Source organism: Pleurodeles waltl, chromosome 1_2, assembly GCF_031143425.1.
Source record: "Pleurodeles waltl isolate 20211129_DDA chromosome 1_2, aPleWal1.hap1.20221129, whole genome shotgun sequence".
In the NCBI taxonomy this organism is placed as follows: domain Eukaryota; kingdom Metazoa; phylum Chordata; class Amphibia; order Caudata; family Salamandridae; genus Pleurodeles; species Pleurodeles waltl.
Window position 1 is genome coordinate 928,863,066 of NC_090437.1, and position 16,230 is coordinate 928,879,295.

At 45.2% G+C, this 16,230-nt stretch overlaps 1 protein-coding gene and 1 long non-coding RNA gene across 4 annotated transcripts in view; one reads left to right on the forward strand and one right to left on the reverse strand.

Annotated features, from left to right (window-relative positions):
- LOC138246181 (uncharacterized) overlaps window positions 1–4,804 on the forward strand; it is a 156,946-nt gene extending 152,142 nt beyond the window's left edge. Inside the window, exon 4 of the long non-coding RNA XR_011194236.1 lies at window positions 1,200–4,804. This is a non-coding gene — a long non-coding RNA (uncharacterized lncRNA). The remainder of the gene's footprint in view (window positions 1–1,199) is intronic.
- SLC7A2 (solute carrier family 7 member 2) overlaps window positions 1–16,230 on the reverse strand; it is a 395,073-nt gene that overhangs the window by 25,655 nt on the left and 353,188 nt on the right. The gene's annotated exons all lie outside the window — the stretch shown is intronic.

A 16,230-nucleotide genomic window follows, 5' to 3' on the forward strand; every position in this document is an offset into this window, starting at 1 on the left:
CATGCACTTTAGACTACCATAAGCACATGGGTGGTGTAGACAGAGTAGATCAGAGGTTGGAACCTTGCACTGCTGTTTGTAATTCTTACATTTGGTATAAAAAGTTGGCTATACATCTCTTCCATAAAGCAACTTTTAATGCTTTTGTTGTGTTCAGGGATTGTTCCCCTGATTCAAAGATGAAATATGTGAAATTTCAGGAGTCTGTGATAGAGAGCCTTGTTGTGGTGGAACAGGCAAGAATTCATAGAGTACCAGTGGTGGAGGATATGGCTAGATTGAAATATTGCCATTTTCCTGATCACATTCCTCCCATTTCCAAAAACAGACTGTCCCACTAAGAAATGTACAGTCTGTGCCTGAAGAGGTATCCGGAGGGAGACTGGTATGTACTGCCCCGATCGTCCTTCTAAGCCTGGGCTGTGTGTGGCTGGCTGTTTCAGAAGTTACCACATCCAAAAGAATTATTGGGAACTACAGTGAGTGTAAACTGCCTGTTCTATATTGTTTTATATTCTTTGTTCAGTTTCACAGTTGGCAATACTGTCATGTATTTAGTTAAAGAGTTTTGTACTTACTTATAATTAGTTAGTATTTTCTTGTTAATAAGATTTTATCTATTGAACCATCACTCACCCTTGTGTCAAATCCAATCAGTATATGTGGTAAAATAAAATATGAAAGAAACCTGCTCCACTGTAATTATGCTTCGAAGCACACCCATGACATGCTAGGTGTCTTGGGTGGGACCCCAATGATGAAGCATGCCACCAACTAGGTTGGTGGGTGTGGGGTCTTTTTAGCCTAACCTAGGAGTGTTTCTTTTCACAGTTTGAATGTTTGGAACATGACAGAAGTAAGAGTCTTGGTAGTGTGCTTGCTTCTTCTCTCAGGAAAAAGTACCAACTCTAGATTAGTTAGAAAACTAGACACCCGGTGGAGTACAGGGTGGTGTGCCTCTTGTGGATACCAACAAGTTTCTTAGCCACAGTGCCCTGTAAACTTTAGAATGTGACTAAAATCACACATTTTTCTTGCATTTCTGTACCATATTCTTCCAGAAGCAAAAATAAATCAGACACTAATTCCACCCACTGTTCCCCCTGGTCTCCTGATAAAAATGCTACCTCACTTCTATCGGGAGGCCAAGATCACATCACATCAAATTGATACATTACAAAACTATCTTTTTTTTGCAGGGGGTCGGCACCTGCGTTTTTGGTCCTGGGCCAGCGGTCATCTAAGGAAACCTATGAAACCCAGACATTTTTGTAAACTAGACACCGGGTAGAGTCCAGGGTGATGTGGCTTGTGTGGATCCACCAACATGTTCTTACCCAGACTGCTCTGCAAACCTCAAAATTTGCTTAAAAAACACATCTTCCTCACTTTTCTTTCTAGGATCACCGCGCCGGCACAAATTTCCTACCACCCACCGTTCCCCAATTGCTGTATACCCAGTATAGAAAGAAAACCCATTGCAAGGTGCAGCTCATTTATTTGCTCTGGATATCTAGGGTTCTTGATGAACCTACAAGCCCTATATATCACCGCAACCAAAAAGGGCCCAGCAGAAGTAACGGTATATTGCTTTAAAAAATCTGCCATAGCTGGAAAAAGTTACAGAAGAAAACGTGGACAGAAATGGCTTTTTTTTTTTAACTCAATTTCATTATTTTTTATTTCAGCTGTTACTTTCTGTAGGAAAATCTTGTAGGACCTTTAAAAATGACCCCTTGCTGATTTCAGAATTTTGCCTTCTTTTCAGAAATGTTTAGCTGCCCGGGATCCATCATTGGTTTCACACCCATTTCTATCACTAACTGGAAGGAGGCTGAAAGCACAATTAATAGTAAAAATAGGGTATGTCCCAGTAAAATGCCAAAATTGTGTGCAAAATAGTGGTTTTCTGATTCAAGTCTACCTGTTCCTGAAAGCTGGGAAGATGATGATTTTAGCACCACAAACCCTTTGTTGATGCCATTTGCAGGGAAAAAAACACATGCTTTCTTCTGCAGCACCTTTTTCCCATTCTTCCCCAAAAAACAAAATGTTAGCTGTATTTTGGCTAATTTCCTGGTCTCCTCCAGGCGAAACCACAAATCTGGGTACCTTTAGAATCCATAGGATGTTGGAAGAAAAGGACGCAAATTTGGCAGGGATAGCTTATGTGGACAAAAAGTTATGAGGGGCTAAGTATGAACTACCCATATAGCCAAAAAGACTCAGCACAGGAGGGAGAAAAGGCCGGGCAGGGGTTAACCAACATTTGAGTAACATAGCTAAAGGGAGAAATATTGATATTGTATGAGGTTTGTTTGAGCCTGCACTAACATTTGGCACAGCTTACGCTCACTGGAATAACTTAACATTCTTGCTTTCACCAGTAGAAAATTATTTTCTAGATCAAACTGATGACAGGGGAAAGGCATTGAAGGAGGAAATAGAGAAAGGGTTAGTGAAGAGGACATTTAGAAATGACTATGCATTTAGTGAAACTGAAACACAAGGGAAGCTTGCTTTAGATTTTCAACATGTAGGAAAACTTTGCATTGTTAGACCTCAATCCAGAACTGATACTAAATTTGTGGGAACGAGTGAGTACAGACATGTATTACTTTTTAAGAATACATGAAACTTTATGTTAAATAGACAGGATCCTGTGATTCCTGGGGTACATTACATCTGTTGAGGAAATGCTTATTATCGTCTCCAAAGGAGATGGTGTAGGACTTATTATGTGGGAGATTTATCAGCTTGTCAATATAGATGACACACATAACTCAAATGAATTGCAGAGACCAAGATCAAAAAGAAAAACTTATTCTGAAATAATTGGGGATATATTTGGAGCAATTATTCCTTCTGTAGGAGTTGTTCTGAATGCTTTGAAAATTGGAAAGTTGTCTACTATTGTGGATAAGGTGTAAACTGATTTTTCTGGAGCTGTAATTTTAACGGATACTGAAATGGCTGCGGTCCGTTCAATGATTCTAGAGAACACACTTGCATTAGACATCCTTTTAGAAAAGGACGGTGGAGTCTTTCGGATACTTAAAAAGAAACATTGTTGTACTTAAATAACTGACAACAGTAAAGGAATTAGAACTTTTATTACAAATCTGACTGATTCAAATTCAGACTTAAACGATCTGCAAGAGCTAGGGGTTTGGAAAATGTTGCCAAAGGTGTTACAAAATGTTTAAAAAATGGCTGGGTAATCTTAGTAAGGGTATTGCGGGAAAAATATTGAAACTATTATTAATAATGGTTGTATGTGTCATCTGCATGATCGGACTTTACAAATTAAACATATTGATTAAAAGACAAAGGATGAAAAATGAGGAGGAAAGAAATTAAACTAGAGAAAATGAGAAGCAGATAATTTCATGATTTGAGACAAACTGAGGATTGCAGAAAACCGAGAAACAATAGATGTTGTGTAGACAAACTAAAATTTGAACTGACATAAGTATTAATACAAGTATTAATAAGTATATTTTGTGACAACACACATAGTTGTCAAAGGAGGGATTGTTGAAGCGCAAATATTATTAATAAAATTGTGTCACTAAAACAAAGTGAAATAACGTGTTTAAAATGTGAAATACTGGAAACATGAGTTTCAGAAAACATGACCACTATAGTGGCAGCCATAATCTAGTCGACATAATAATAAATAACTGTCTAGTGAAATGTATTTTATGTGTTCATAATTAAATGTATTGAAAAAAGAATATAATTATGTACTAAAAGGATTAATAGTTTAAATATTATGAAATGTTTTATGCTGCATGTTTTAGCATTTGTTTTAAAAAGGCCTCATGTCAGTAAAATAACGCAACAATTTTTAAAATGCTAACGCTGTGAAAAATGTTTTTCTAAGCATCCTGTGTGACTTGTTCACTGTGGAAAAGTTATGTTCTTATGTTGTAACATTTGTTTGTCTTCCTGCGAGATAGTGTGTGTCTAGAACAATAGTTTTATGTGCTGCCTCAACAAATGTATTCTACTGAGGAAACTGGTAACTGTAGGGAGAGAAGATGAACCAATGGTGAATACAAAAATGAAGAAAAGATACTTTTGCAACGTGGGGAAAATGCAATAGGGTTTTATATAAAATAATTAGTTGATGCAAGTTCAGTTTTTCTCCTGTTCCTGTGTGCCTCGCAGCTCTCACCTGTTTGCAGATTTATTTAATTCTGCTAGTGTAATAATGTGCTGTGTCTTCAGCTTTCTCTCACTGTCAGTTCAGATACATTAAGGCCAAACATTACTGGAGTGTTCCCTATAATGTCACTGCCCAATGAAGAAGACCAGAAGAAGCTCCACTGATGAAGATATCGCTGCCTGCTGATCCATTTAAGAGAGGTGTAACCAAAATGTGGATTTCTTTTTCTTGCAGATTTCTATGTTTTCTGTTTTAGAAACCCAACCGCTATTTTTGGTTAGTGCCAAAGTAAGATGTTTTTTTAATTAATTTTTGTCTTCTTTTCTTTTTGCATGAAGCCCAAACATGCTGATCAGATTAGAGTAATAGTTAAGAATGCCACATTCTAAATCTGACTTTTCATATAAATTGATTGTAAACAATTCATCTGTGATAACTAAATGTATTCTGTGTGCATCATACATTTGTTATTCTGCATGGTGGCTCTTGAATGTTTAATGATAAATATTCTGTCTAGATTAAGATTCTTCCATAGATTTGGTCAACCCGTGTTATTCATGTACTTTTATCATTTTGTCTTGTGTTTAATTCACGTGATCTTAGCATTGTTAATCTAAAGGGCAATAAATGTTTGATCTTCACTAAACTGGTGTGGTAATTCATGGCCACATGGGTCATGCGCCTTTAGACCCTCACGGGTGAGTAGTGTACTTTACAAATGCTATGATTGATTGATTGATGGTGTGTATTAATTACTGACTGTTGGAAAGTGGATTATTGGTAAGGGCTGGTAAGTACCTACACTTAGCAATAGGCCAGTAACCTCCACTTAGGTCCAGTTAGGTCTCAATAAATTAAACCCAGCTCAACCCTTGGAAGCTTGGCAACGAGATACTGGGCTTCACCTAGGAGACAGATGTGTAAAGCATTTAAAAATCACAAAACAGTAAATAAGTACAACACAAAATACATTAAAAATCCAGCACTAATTTATAAGAATAGCTTATATTTTTTTCTTCAACATAACACCAAAATGATTAACATTGGATAAGGGGAACCGGAGATATGAATTTTTAAATGATTAATGTTTTCTAGCACATAGAAGCAACTACCGCTCAAAGGGTTAAAAAAGGTCACACTGGACCGGGACAAAGTCCAGAGTTCAGGCCACCCATGAGGTAACACTGTTACACTTACTTTCAGAAGTGTTTCTTGATTCGGGAAAGTGGTCCACAGCACCAGCAAAGGGTTCAGAAGCTCTTTGCCTCTTGGGGTCTGGGACTACAACTCCCATAATGCACCTCTTCAACTTATGGACTTGCTCCAAACATCTCCAAAGTTCTGGATCTTCTCCCGGAGATCCTTTTAGGGTCATTGAAGTGTCCACAACTTGATCCAAGGTTCCAGAAACTCTGAGTTGCACCTTGGGAGTTGGGACTACAATTCCCAGAATGCACCTGGTCAGAATCCTCAAATGGCCACTGGACGCTGGTCAGCTGGGCTCTGCTTGCAGGACTTGATGCAGGGGACTCTAGGCAGCTCCTTTGTCCATGTAGCAAAAAGGGAGCCCTTTCTTGAAGCAGTAGAAGACAGGCCAAGTCATTTTAGTGGTGAAGCCAAAGTGTGCAGCTGGTGCAGTCCAGGTGCAGGTCAGGGGTTCAGCAGAGCAGTCCTTCTTCTTCTTTATTTTGTTTCTTGTAGGGATCTGAGGTGTGTGTGTAGCTCTGTCATATTTATACTTGCTCCTGGGGTGGAAAGTATGGGGACCTGACTGTCCAATCACAGGCAGCCTCCTTCCCAACATTGATGACCACTTCCTGGGAAGTTTGACAAATCTCAATCCCAGGGAGCAACATTCTGCAAAAATCCATCATTGCTGAAACTGATTTTTGGAGGTTAGATCTGGGTGAGCCCACCCACTGGTGTGGCTTAAAATCCTAAACACACCCCTCTTCTGCACTCTCCTAATCTAATCAAGAGGGCACCTAATTGTCTGGGGTTGCAGGAAATGGGGGAGGGCCTGAGCTGCTGAAAATGTTGTTCCCTGACTTTGAAGACCAGTTTGGCGGCTCTGTCCCCATCCTGTTTCACCATCTGCTGAGGTAGATCTCCTCCCCAGGCACATCCTTTGTATTCAGCCCAGGCTACTTCACACCCCAACAATGCAGCCTGGCAAGGCTGCCAGAGGCTGGCCAATCAGAGAAGGGCACTACAGACCTGAAGTTGGCAACTTTCAGGTAGAGTTTTAAAACTCTTTACCTGAACTAGTTATATTAAATCCAACAATGGCAAGTTATATAATTTATTATAACAATTAACTTGATACCAAACTCAAGGTAACTGTCTCCTATGGGGACTATTATTATTATTATAAAAACAAATTTGACTATTTTACCTCATCAGGGATTATAAAACTATTTTTATAAGGTCCCTGCCTATAGTTACATTACATCCAGCCCTAGGGGCACTTAGGGCACACCTTAGGGGTGACTTATATGTAAAGATAAGGTTGTTTAAGACTTTGGAAATACTTTTAATTTTAAAGTCGGATTTGCATATAACTTTAATTTAAAAGCATTCAGCAAGGCAAGCCGGCCTTTATGATGACACTGGGCACCTCAGGAGTGCATCTATGGGTGCACTACCTTAACTGGGGTCCTTAGACCTACATGCCCTACCGTATACTAAGGAATTATAGGTAGGCTGAGACTGCCAATTATAATTAGACTAATTTGCATACTAATTTTACACAGAGCACAGGCCCTGGGACTGGTTAGCAGCACCCAGAGCACCAGAAGAGTCAGGAAAACACCAGTAAAAAATGAAATATGGGGGCAAAAAAGATAGGGGGCCTCTGCAATCATCCCAGTTTTCTTACACTGACTCCAAAATGAAAAGTGATGTTTATTAATTTGATCTCATTGTTGTTGACCATCTCACTCCTATCTGAGTCCAAAGATCTGGGTTGACCTCTAAGGGTAATTGATGGTTACCCTACACGTGTCACCTTAGAAATAAATTATCATAAGAAATAGAAGGCTGGACACGCCCACAACATTCTAAATTTATTCCAAAAGGATGGCACATCTGAACGCCATCTTGATGGAATTGAAGTGGAAAACTGATGGCATTTTCTCCTGCGGATACTGCAGTAAGTAAGGACATTAGAGAGCTTCATAACAAATAAGTCACCCCAGATGTCCACCACAGAAAGAGAGTCTGGATGTAGCATACACACCACCTAAATGTAGCCCCCAATGATAGAAGTGTGCACAACCCTTGGCTTCGTTTTTTTGCCGTTTTATATAGCGCAGAATTGACCCGAAGATGTTTGAGTGATTTAGATGAGCATCAGTTACATGACGCAAGGACACATTCATTTTGGTTTTAGGCAAGGGGTGATTAAGGCCCTCATTACGAGTCTGTCGGTCTTAGGATGCCAGACTCGTGGTTGGACTGCCGCCAATGCGACATTCTGGTCTTCACATTATGACCGCGGCAAACGTGCCACAGTCAGACCGCCGGCAAAGTCACTTTTTCACCGGCCGATGGCCTGGCGGTGCGGTGGTGTTAATCCGCCAGGGCAGCACTCTGGGGATTACAAGTCCCCTCTCCGATGGCTTTTACATTGTGGTTGCACCGTCATGTAAAAGGTGGCAGAGACGGGGTGTCAGGGGCCCCATGAACAGCCCTGTTGTGCTTTACACTGTCTGCTTAGCAGACAGTAAAAAGCGCGACAGGTGCTGCTGTACCCGATGCACAGCAATATTGCCATCGGCTCAATTATAAGCGGGCGTCAATGTTGTGGGCTGTTTCCCGCAGGGCCAGCTGGCAGAAACTTTGTTTCTGCCCACTGACCCAGCTGGAAACTCGTAATAGGGGCCGCAGGAAGTAGACGGCACTGCCGGTCTCCTGCACGCGGGAGTTTGATGCTGGGCCAGCGGGCGGAAACTTTTTATTTCTGCCCACTGACCCAGCTGGAAACTCGTAATGGGGCTGCAGGAAGTAGATCGCACTGGCGGTCTCCTGAACGCGGGAGTTTGACAGGCGGCATTTTCCGCCCGCTAAACTTGTATTGAGGGTCTAAGTTATTTGCCAAGAATCACAGGATGTCGAGCTGATGCCGCAACTCAAATCTGGTTTCCTAGTTGTAAAGTCTGCAGCTCTGGCCATAAAGCCACATCCTCTCCCCTAATTGTAACAAATCATCAAGGGATCAACTGAATAAAAAAAACATAAAGATAGCAAATAATTTAAAAGTGCTTTGTCGCTATTTGACAACTCAGAAAATATGTCCTCATTCTAGTTTTTTGCAGCACTAACCATAATTTCTATGGGAATAAGACCCTCTAATTTTTGTAATATCTGAAGGTAATGCTTTCGGTATTACAGTTTTGATTACATCAAGATGATGTTAGGCATGCCACACCTTTGTAATAAATATGGAATGTTAGCAATCTAGTTGTTCATTAGAATACTGTGGAGCATGAACTTGGTTAATTGAGGGCAGGGAGGGGGGCGCAGAGCAACAAGTTGACCACGCTGGGCAGGCAGGAGGGGAGGTGGCAGTACAAAGGACCATGGAGGGCAGGAGTAAGGGGGGAAGGGGCAACAAACCAACCATGCAAGAAAGGCAAGAGAGGCTGTGGCAATATAACAGACTATTGAGGACAGAAGGAAGAGGCAGTGGCAGTTCAACCATACATGCCAACAGACCTGATTCAAGCACTAGTTATAGTTACCTTAGGGCACAAGTTTCAGTTACTTGAAATAACTCTAACTATAATTGCTGAATTTCTATGGTTTGTACGAGTAAATTCAGAAACTAACTATAACGTCCCTGGGACCTTTGATCCTTTCCGTGAATTTCTATGTTTTTTGATGTAAAGTAATTTTCATTACTATATGTTAATTCAACCACCGCCTGTGGCCAGGCCCTGCAGCTAACCCCCTATAACCACTCAACCTCATGCACAACCTTTGGCTATGCACAGAGGGAGTTGGCTGCAGGGTTTGTCTCTCTTGGTGTGAGAATAGGTATGAGAGGGTGTCTCTGTGTATGAGAGGGGCTGTGCCTCAAGGCCCCCACGGTCCTAGCTGGCCCCCTGTCGCCTGCAGGAGCCAGCATAGCTCTCACAGCTATAGATGCAGCTCCTGGTCTGTAAGAGCAATTCTTTTCTTCCGTTTCCCTGCCCGCACGTCTTTCAGGCAGGGAAACAGCAGAAAAATCATCTTCCAGCAAGCAAGAGCTGTTTGACTGCTGTCAAACGTCCTGCCAAGTCACAGCAACCAGCAATGTCCACTGGGTGGGCAACCTGGAACATAGCTAGAGTCAGCCCTGGGGGTGGGACTCCCCAGGGCAATTCCTGGCTCCATGAGGGGGGCTACGCAGCCCCCCTCCAACATTAAACTTTGCCCCAGGGAAGTGGCTTTCAACCGCAGGGAGGTGGCAGTCTCAGGGGCTGCGGGAGGGGGCCTCGAGACCCTTTTTTAATCTGAAAAGGAATGTCCCATAAAGGTGGCGGTCCCCGGAGCTGCAGGAGGGGGGCACACAGGCCTCCCTCCATTAACCAAATCTTTTGTCCCGGGAAGGCGGTGGTCCTTAGGGCTACGAGGGGGGCGCATGGGTCCCCACATATAATTGATTATAAGTTCTGTGGCAGTGGCGGCACCTGCGGGGGGCCATGCGTGCCCCCTGTGTTAATTTATTCTTTTGTCCCAGGAAGGTGGTGGTCCCCGGGGCTGTGGGAGTGGGCTGCATGGCCAACCAGCAGTAATTGTTAGTTTAGTTCTGGGGAGATGGTAGTTCACAGAGTGTGGGGGCCCTCGCATATAAATTAATCAAACCCCAGAGGAGGTGGCTTAAGTAAGCCCAGGAGGGGGCCCCATGCGCCCCCCTCCTTTACTTTTTATATGTCCTCGAGAACAGGCCCACCCGGGGGTTTATTAAAAAAAGCATGTGAGACCGTGCTTGATTTTAAAAAAAAATTGTCATGGTTTCACAACCCCTGTTGTGAAATTGCAGCAACATTCTTTTTTACAAGTGCTTTTGAGCCCTGGGACCCCAGCATCAAAGGTAAGGGGTCAGGATATTGCTACCCTGGCTCATTTTCTTAACTTTATCTTTTTTTCTAAAACTTGGCTGAAGCTGAGTCCCAAGATGGCTGCCAACACTTCCTGGTTGAAGTGTTTACAGCTAATCAGTTCTCAGCACAAGATCCTGGTTCATGGAGCCTTTGAGTCCCTATATAGCCAAATTTGAATTTTCTTACATATCTCAAAAACTACTGCACCAAATAACAAAAAGTGGTCTTTCTGGACCAAGAGCTACTTTTCTGCCAAATCTGGTGTAATTCAAATTTGGTGTAATTCTGTCCAGCAGTTCGGGCTGTAGTCATGTTCAAAATGTCTACGGTAAAATGCATAAGGAAAACATGTTTTGGGACACCCTCTTTTTCTCTGCACCCGCTTGATGGTGCCACCCGAAACTGCAGCTGAACTGAGCTTTATATTTTTGGGGAAAATGTTGTGAAAAAATTTGTGAAGATTCATCAACCGCCACAAAAGATATAGGCAAGTCAAAAATTTGTTTTCTATAAAAACTAGGTCCTAGTTATAGTTAGAACCTAGGGCCAGATTTACAAAGCATTTTTCAAATCGCAAACGGTGAATCGGGCCGTTTGCGACTTGAAAAATGCTATTTGGGTTTTGCAATTCGGTATTAGGAAGGGGAGTGACAAGGGCGTCCCTTCCTAATACCGAATCCAGATGGTATGTATGATTGTTTTGTGACTGAGAATGCGGTCGCAAAACAATCGCAGTTAGCACCAGTTTCAAACTGGTGCTAATCCATCCGCAAACGGGAAGGGGTCTCCATGGGACCCCTTCCCCTTTGTGAATGACAGCAAAAATATTTTTTCAGAGCAAGCAGTGGTCCGCGGACCACTGCCTGCTCTGAAAAAGTGAAAAGAAAACTTTTCATTTTTGATTTTGAAATGCATCTTGTTTTCCTTTAAGGAAAACGGGCTGCATTTAAAAAAAGAACTGCTTTATTTAAAAGCAGTCACAGACATGGTGGTCTGCTGTCTCCAGCAGGCCACCATCCCTGTGATGGCGGCCATTCCCAATGGGGTCGCAAATAGCAACCTACCTCATGAATATTCATGAGGTAGGTCATTTGCGACCCCATTGGGAATCGCAAACAGTGTCATTGACACTGTTGTACATCAGGTTTTGCGACTCGCAAAACCTGAATTTCGTACATGTGTCCAGAGTCTCCATAGGAAATGCATTTTTTGGTTTGCCTACAACTTTCGCATGTTTGTCAAATTTTCTAAACTGGATTGCATTCACTATTGCTGCTATTTGGAAAGTTTTGGGGTGATTCGTCAAGCAGGATCCCAAAAAGAGATTTCCCTGTGCAATTTCCATTAGGGATTTCATACACGACTACAGCCCGAACCAATGGAAGGAATTACACCATATTTGGCAGAAAGCTAGATCTTGATCTAGAAAGATTGCTTTTTGTAATTTGGCATTTGAAGTTCTATTTCAGATAAGTAGCCATTTAAAATAATATTCTTTGCTAGATTTCATTTTGAAGGTGGCAGTGTAGAGATAAGTTGGATTGGACCAAAAATTCAACACCTGTGGTGGATGAGAAAGCTGGGGAGGCAATACTCCTTTGTATTATATCATGAAAGTTGCTGTGAGAGAAAGAGCTGGCATTGCGTTATCCTGTGAGGAGGAGGCTGACACCAAATACGGAGAGAACAATGAGCTTTTATTGGTGCGACCCTTGACCCTAGGGTAGGTCACTTACCCGCCGCTGCAGCTCCACCTGCCCAGGCCCCTGCCACTGGTCTGGTAAGTCCTAGGTTCTTTTGTTCTGCTCCGCTCCCGTCCTTCTCCATTTTCGCTCCTGTTTGTGCTACTGTCTTCCTCCTCTGCCTCTCCTGTTGTGCTTCTGTTTTTCTTCTTTGCCTCTCCTGTTGCGCTTCTGTTTTTCTCCTTTTCCTCTCCTAGTGTGCTTCTCCTATTATCCTCTGTCTCACCTGTTGTGCTTTTCTAGTGATCCTTTGTCTCTCTCCTGTTGTGCTTCTCCAGTTATCCTTTATCTCACCTGTTGTGCTTCTCCAGTTATCCTTGATCTCACCTGTTGTGCTTTTCTAGTGATCCTTTTTCTCTATCCTGTCGTGCCTCTCCAGTCATCCTCGGTCTCTCCTGCTGTGTTTTTCTATTGATCCGTGGTCTCTCCTGCTGCGCTCCTGCCTTCCTACTTTTTCGCTCCTGTTGTGCCCCTCTATTTCCCCTCTGTCGCTCCTGTTGGGCTTCTGTCTTTCTCCTTTCTCCACTTTCTCGCCTGTCGCGATTTCCCTTTTTTCCCTCCCGTTCCACTCTCCAGATGCTTTCCCGCCCTCAGCTCTCCCGCCTTCCCGCTGCTGCCTCCCGTGTGACCCCGCCCCCCCTGCTTCCATTCGCTACCCTCCCTCCGGCCTCCCAGCTGACCCCCTCTCCCCCTTCCGTCTTATGGCGGCCGCTGCGCGGCAGAGACAGCGACCCTTGACCCTAGGGTAGGTCGCTTCCCCGCTGCTGCAGCTCCACCTGCCCAGGCCCCTGCCACTGGTCTGGTAAGTCCTAGGTTCTTTTGTTCTGCTCCGCTCCCGTCCTTCTCCATTTTCGCTCCTGTTTGTGCTACTGTCTTCCTCCTCTGCTTCTCCATTTGTGCTTCTGTTTATCTCCTTTGCCTCTCCTGTTGCGCTTCTGTTTTTCTACTCTTCCTCTCCTAGTGTGCTTCTTCTATTATCCTCTGTCTCACCTGTTGTGCTTTTCTAGTGATCCTTTGTCTCTCTCCTGTTGTGCCTCACCAGTTATCCTCGGTCTCTCCTGCTGTGCTTTTCTATTGATCCGTGGTCTCTCCAGCTGCGCTCCTGCCTTCCTCCTTTTTCGCTCCTGTTGTGCCCCTCTATTTCCCCTCTGTCGCTCCTGTTGGGCTTCTGTCTTTCTCCTTTCTCCACTTTCTCGCCTGTCTTGCTTTCCCTTTTTTCCCTCCCTTTCCGCTCTCCAGACGCTTTCCCGCCCCCGCTCTCCCGCCTCCCGCCGATGCCTCCTGTGCGCCCCCGCCCCCCTGCTTCCATTCGCTACCCTCCCTCCTGCCTCCCGCCTCTCAGCTGACCCCTCCTCCCCACTTCCCTCTTATGGCGGCCGCCGTGCGGCTGCGCCGCTGGCGCGCCAAAGGTGCACCAAAGGCAAGCTCGTCTGCGCCCGTCCGCGCCTGGACCGCGCCCAGCGCAGAACCCCTGGCCCCCAGCGCTCCCAAAACCCCCAGCTTAGATACGACGCTGCCTCCCTCCACGAACTCAACTCCGGACGAACAACCACCTGTTACCAAGCCAGCCCCAAACGCACTCATGGACCCTTCGCCTGTCAAGCCTGCAAGTATACCTTCCACCGCGCCTGCAATCTGTCCACCGGCCCACGCTCCAACAACCACCTCAAGTGCATCCTCCTCAACGCACGCTCCGTCCACAAGCATGCCATTGAACTATGGGACCTCCTGAACACAACCGCACCTGACGTCGCCTTCATCACAGAAACCTGGATGAACGCCTCCTCGGCTCCCGACAACGCATTAGCCATCGCCAGGAAAGACCGCACCAACCAAATCGGAGGAGGAATCGCCATCATCTACAAGAGCTCCATCAACGTCACTACCTCCACCGAAGACACCCTCCTCGCCGCCGAACACATTGTCAAAGAGCTCTCCAATCCCAACGCCAGCTCCTACACCATCACGCCTTCACAAGAACTCTGCAACCCCCTCTCTACTTTCTTCCATCGAAAGATCACCGACCTACACGACAGCTTCGGACCCCAGATCCCGCCGACCACCACTGAACCCACAGCCCCAATCATCACCCTCAACGCCTGGACCCCCATCAGCTCCGAAGAGACTAGAACCACCATGAACACCATCCACTCCGGCGCCCCCTCGGACCCGTGCTCCCATCACATCTTCAACAAAGCCGACGCCATCATCGCCCCCTACCTACAGAGCATCATCAACAGCTCGTTTACATCTGCCACCTTCCCCGAGAGCTGGAAACACGCGGAAGTCAACGCTCTCCTGAAAAAACCCACGGGGGACCCCAACGACCTGAAGAACTTCCGCCCCATCTCGCTCCTCCCCAAGGTCATCGAGAAGGCCATCAACAAACAACTGACTAACTTCGTCGAAGATAACAACTTGCTCAACCCCTCCCAATCTGGCTTTCGGGCCAACCACAGCACAGAAACCGCCCTCATCGCAGTCACCGACGACATCAGAACCCTGATGGACAACGAAGAAACAACCGCCCTCATCCTCCTTGACCTCTCGGCTGCCTTTGACACCGTCTGCCACCGCACCCTAATAACCCGCCTCCCCTTCACTGGTATCCAAGGACAGGCCCTGGACTGGATCATCTCGTTCCTCTCTAACCGAACCCAAAGAGCCTACCTCCCGCCCTTCCGCTCAGAACCCACTGAGATCATCTGCGGCGTCCCATAAGGCTCCTCGCTCAGCCCTACCCTCTTCAATATCTACATGAGCCCCCTCGCCAACATCACTCGCAAACACAACATCAACATCATCTCCTACGCCGACGACACCCAGCTAATACTCTCCCTCACCAAGGACCCCGCCACCGCCAAAGCCAACCTGCAGGATGGAATGAAAGACGTCGCACAATGGATGAAGCTCAGCTGCCTGAAGCTGAACTCAGACAAGACGGAGGTCCTCATCCTCAGAAACTCGCCGTCCGCCTGGGACGACTCTTGGTGGCCCATGGCCCTGGGCACCGCACCAACCCCTTCAGACCACGCACGCAATCTCGGATTCATCCTGGACCCCCTTCTCACCATGACCAAGCAAGTCAACGCCGTCTCGTCTTCTTGCTTCCACAATCTTCGCATGCTCCGAAAGATTTTCCGCTGGATCACCGCCGATACCAGAAAAACTGTTACCCACGCCCTCGTCACAAGCCGCCTGGACTACAGAAACACCCTATACGCAGGAACCACCGCAAAACTTCAGAAACGTCTCCAGCACATACAAAACACCTCTGTATGACTCATCCTCGACGTACCACGCCTCAGCCACATATCCGCCCACCTGAAACACCTACACTGGCTCCCCGTCAACAAAAGGATCACCTTCAGGCTCCTCACCCATGCACACAAAGCCCTCCACAAAAAGGGCCCAGAATACCTCAAAAGTCACCCTGCCTTCTACACGCCCACCCGCTAACTTCGCTCAACCAGCCTCGCTCTCGCCGCCATCCCTCACATCCGCAGAACCACCGCTGGAGGTAAATCCTTCTCCTACCTGGCAGCCAAGACATGGAATTCCCTTCCAGTCCACCTCAGGACTACCCAGGACCACCTCGTCTTCAGGAAGCGCCTCAAGTCCTGGCTCTTCGAGCAGCAGTAACCCCCCCCCCCAGCACCTTGAGACCCTCACGGGCGAGTAGCGCGCTCTATAAATACCTTGATTGATTGATTGATTGATTGATTGGTCACTGCCTGGTGGGAAACCTTAAGTTTCTATCATTTTTGATGGAATGTTATGTTTCTAACTGTTTGAATCTTGTTAGGTAGATGACTTGCCTTTGTCCATATTTGCAAGCAGGCGTCTTTTATCGTCTCCTGAGACCAGTGCTCCTTAGTTTCCTGCTCTTGGAGGTACTCTTGAGTACCTTTCTTCTCATTCTAATTGGAATCTTTATCTGGTTCTTCTTTCAAGACTATTTTGATTGACACCATCTTCTTTCCTCAACGTGCCCACAACTCTAGCTTACAACTATGGTACTCCTTAATGGAAATTAGTCTTTGCTTTCACTTACACATACGGACTTATTAAAGCAGCATTTGACTTACTAATTGAACCGCTTAGATTATGCTCATGTAAGCTGTAGTCAGATAATTACCAATTTTAACTAAATTTACTTGATTTGGAGTTTGTAGCTTTACTAATCAGGTAATACACCATCATAGTTGCTCTAGCTCTCTTTGTCATTACG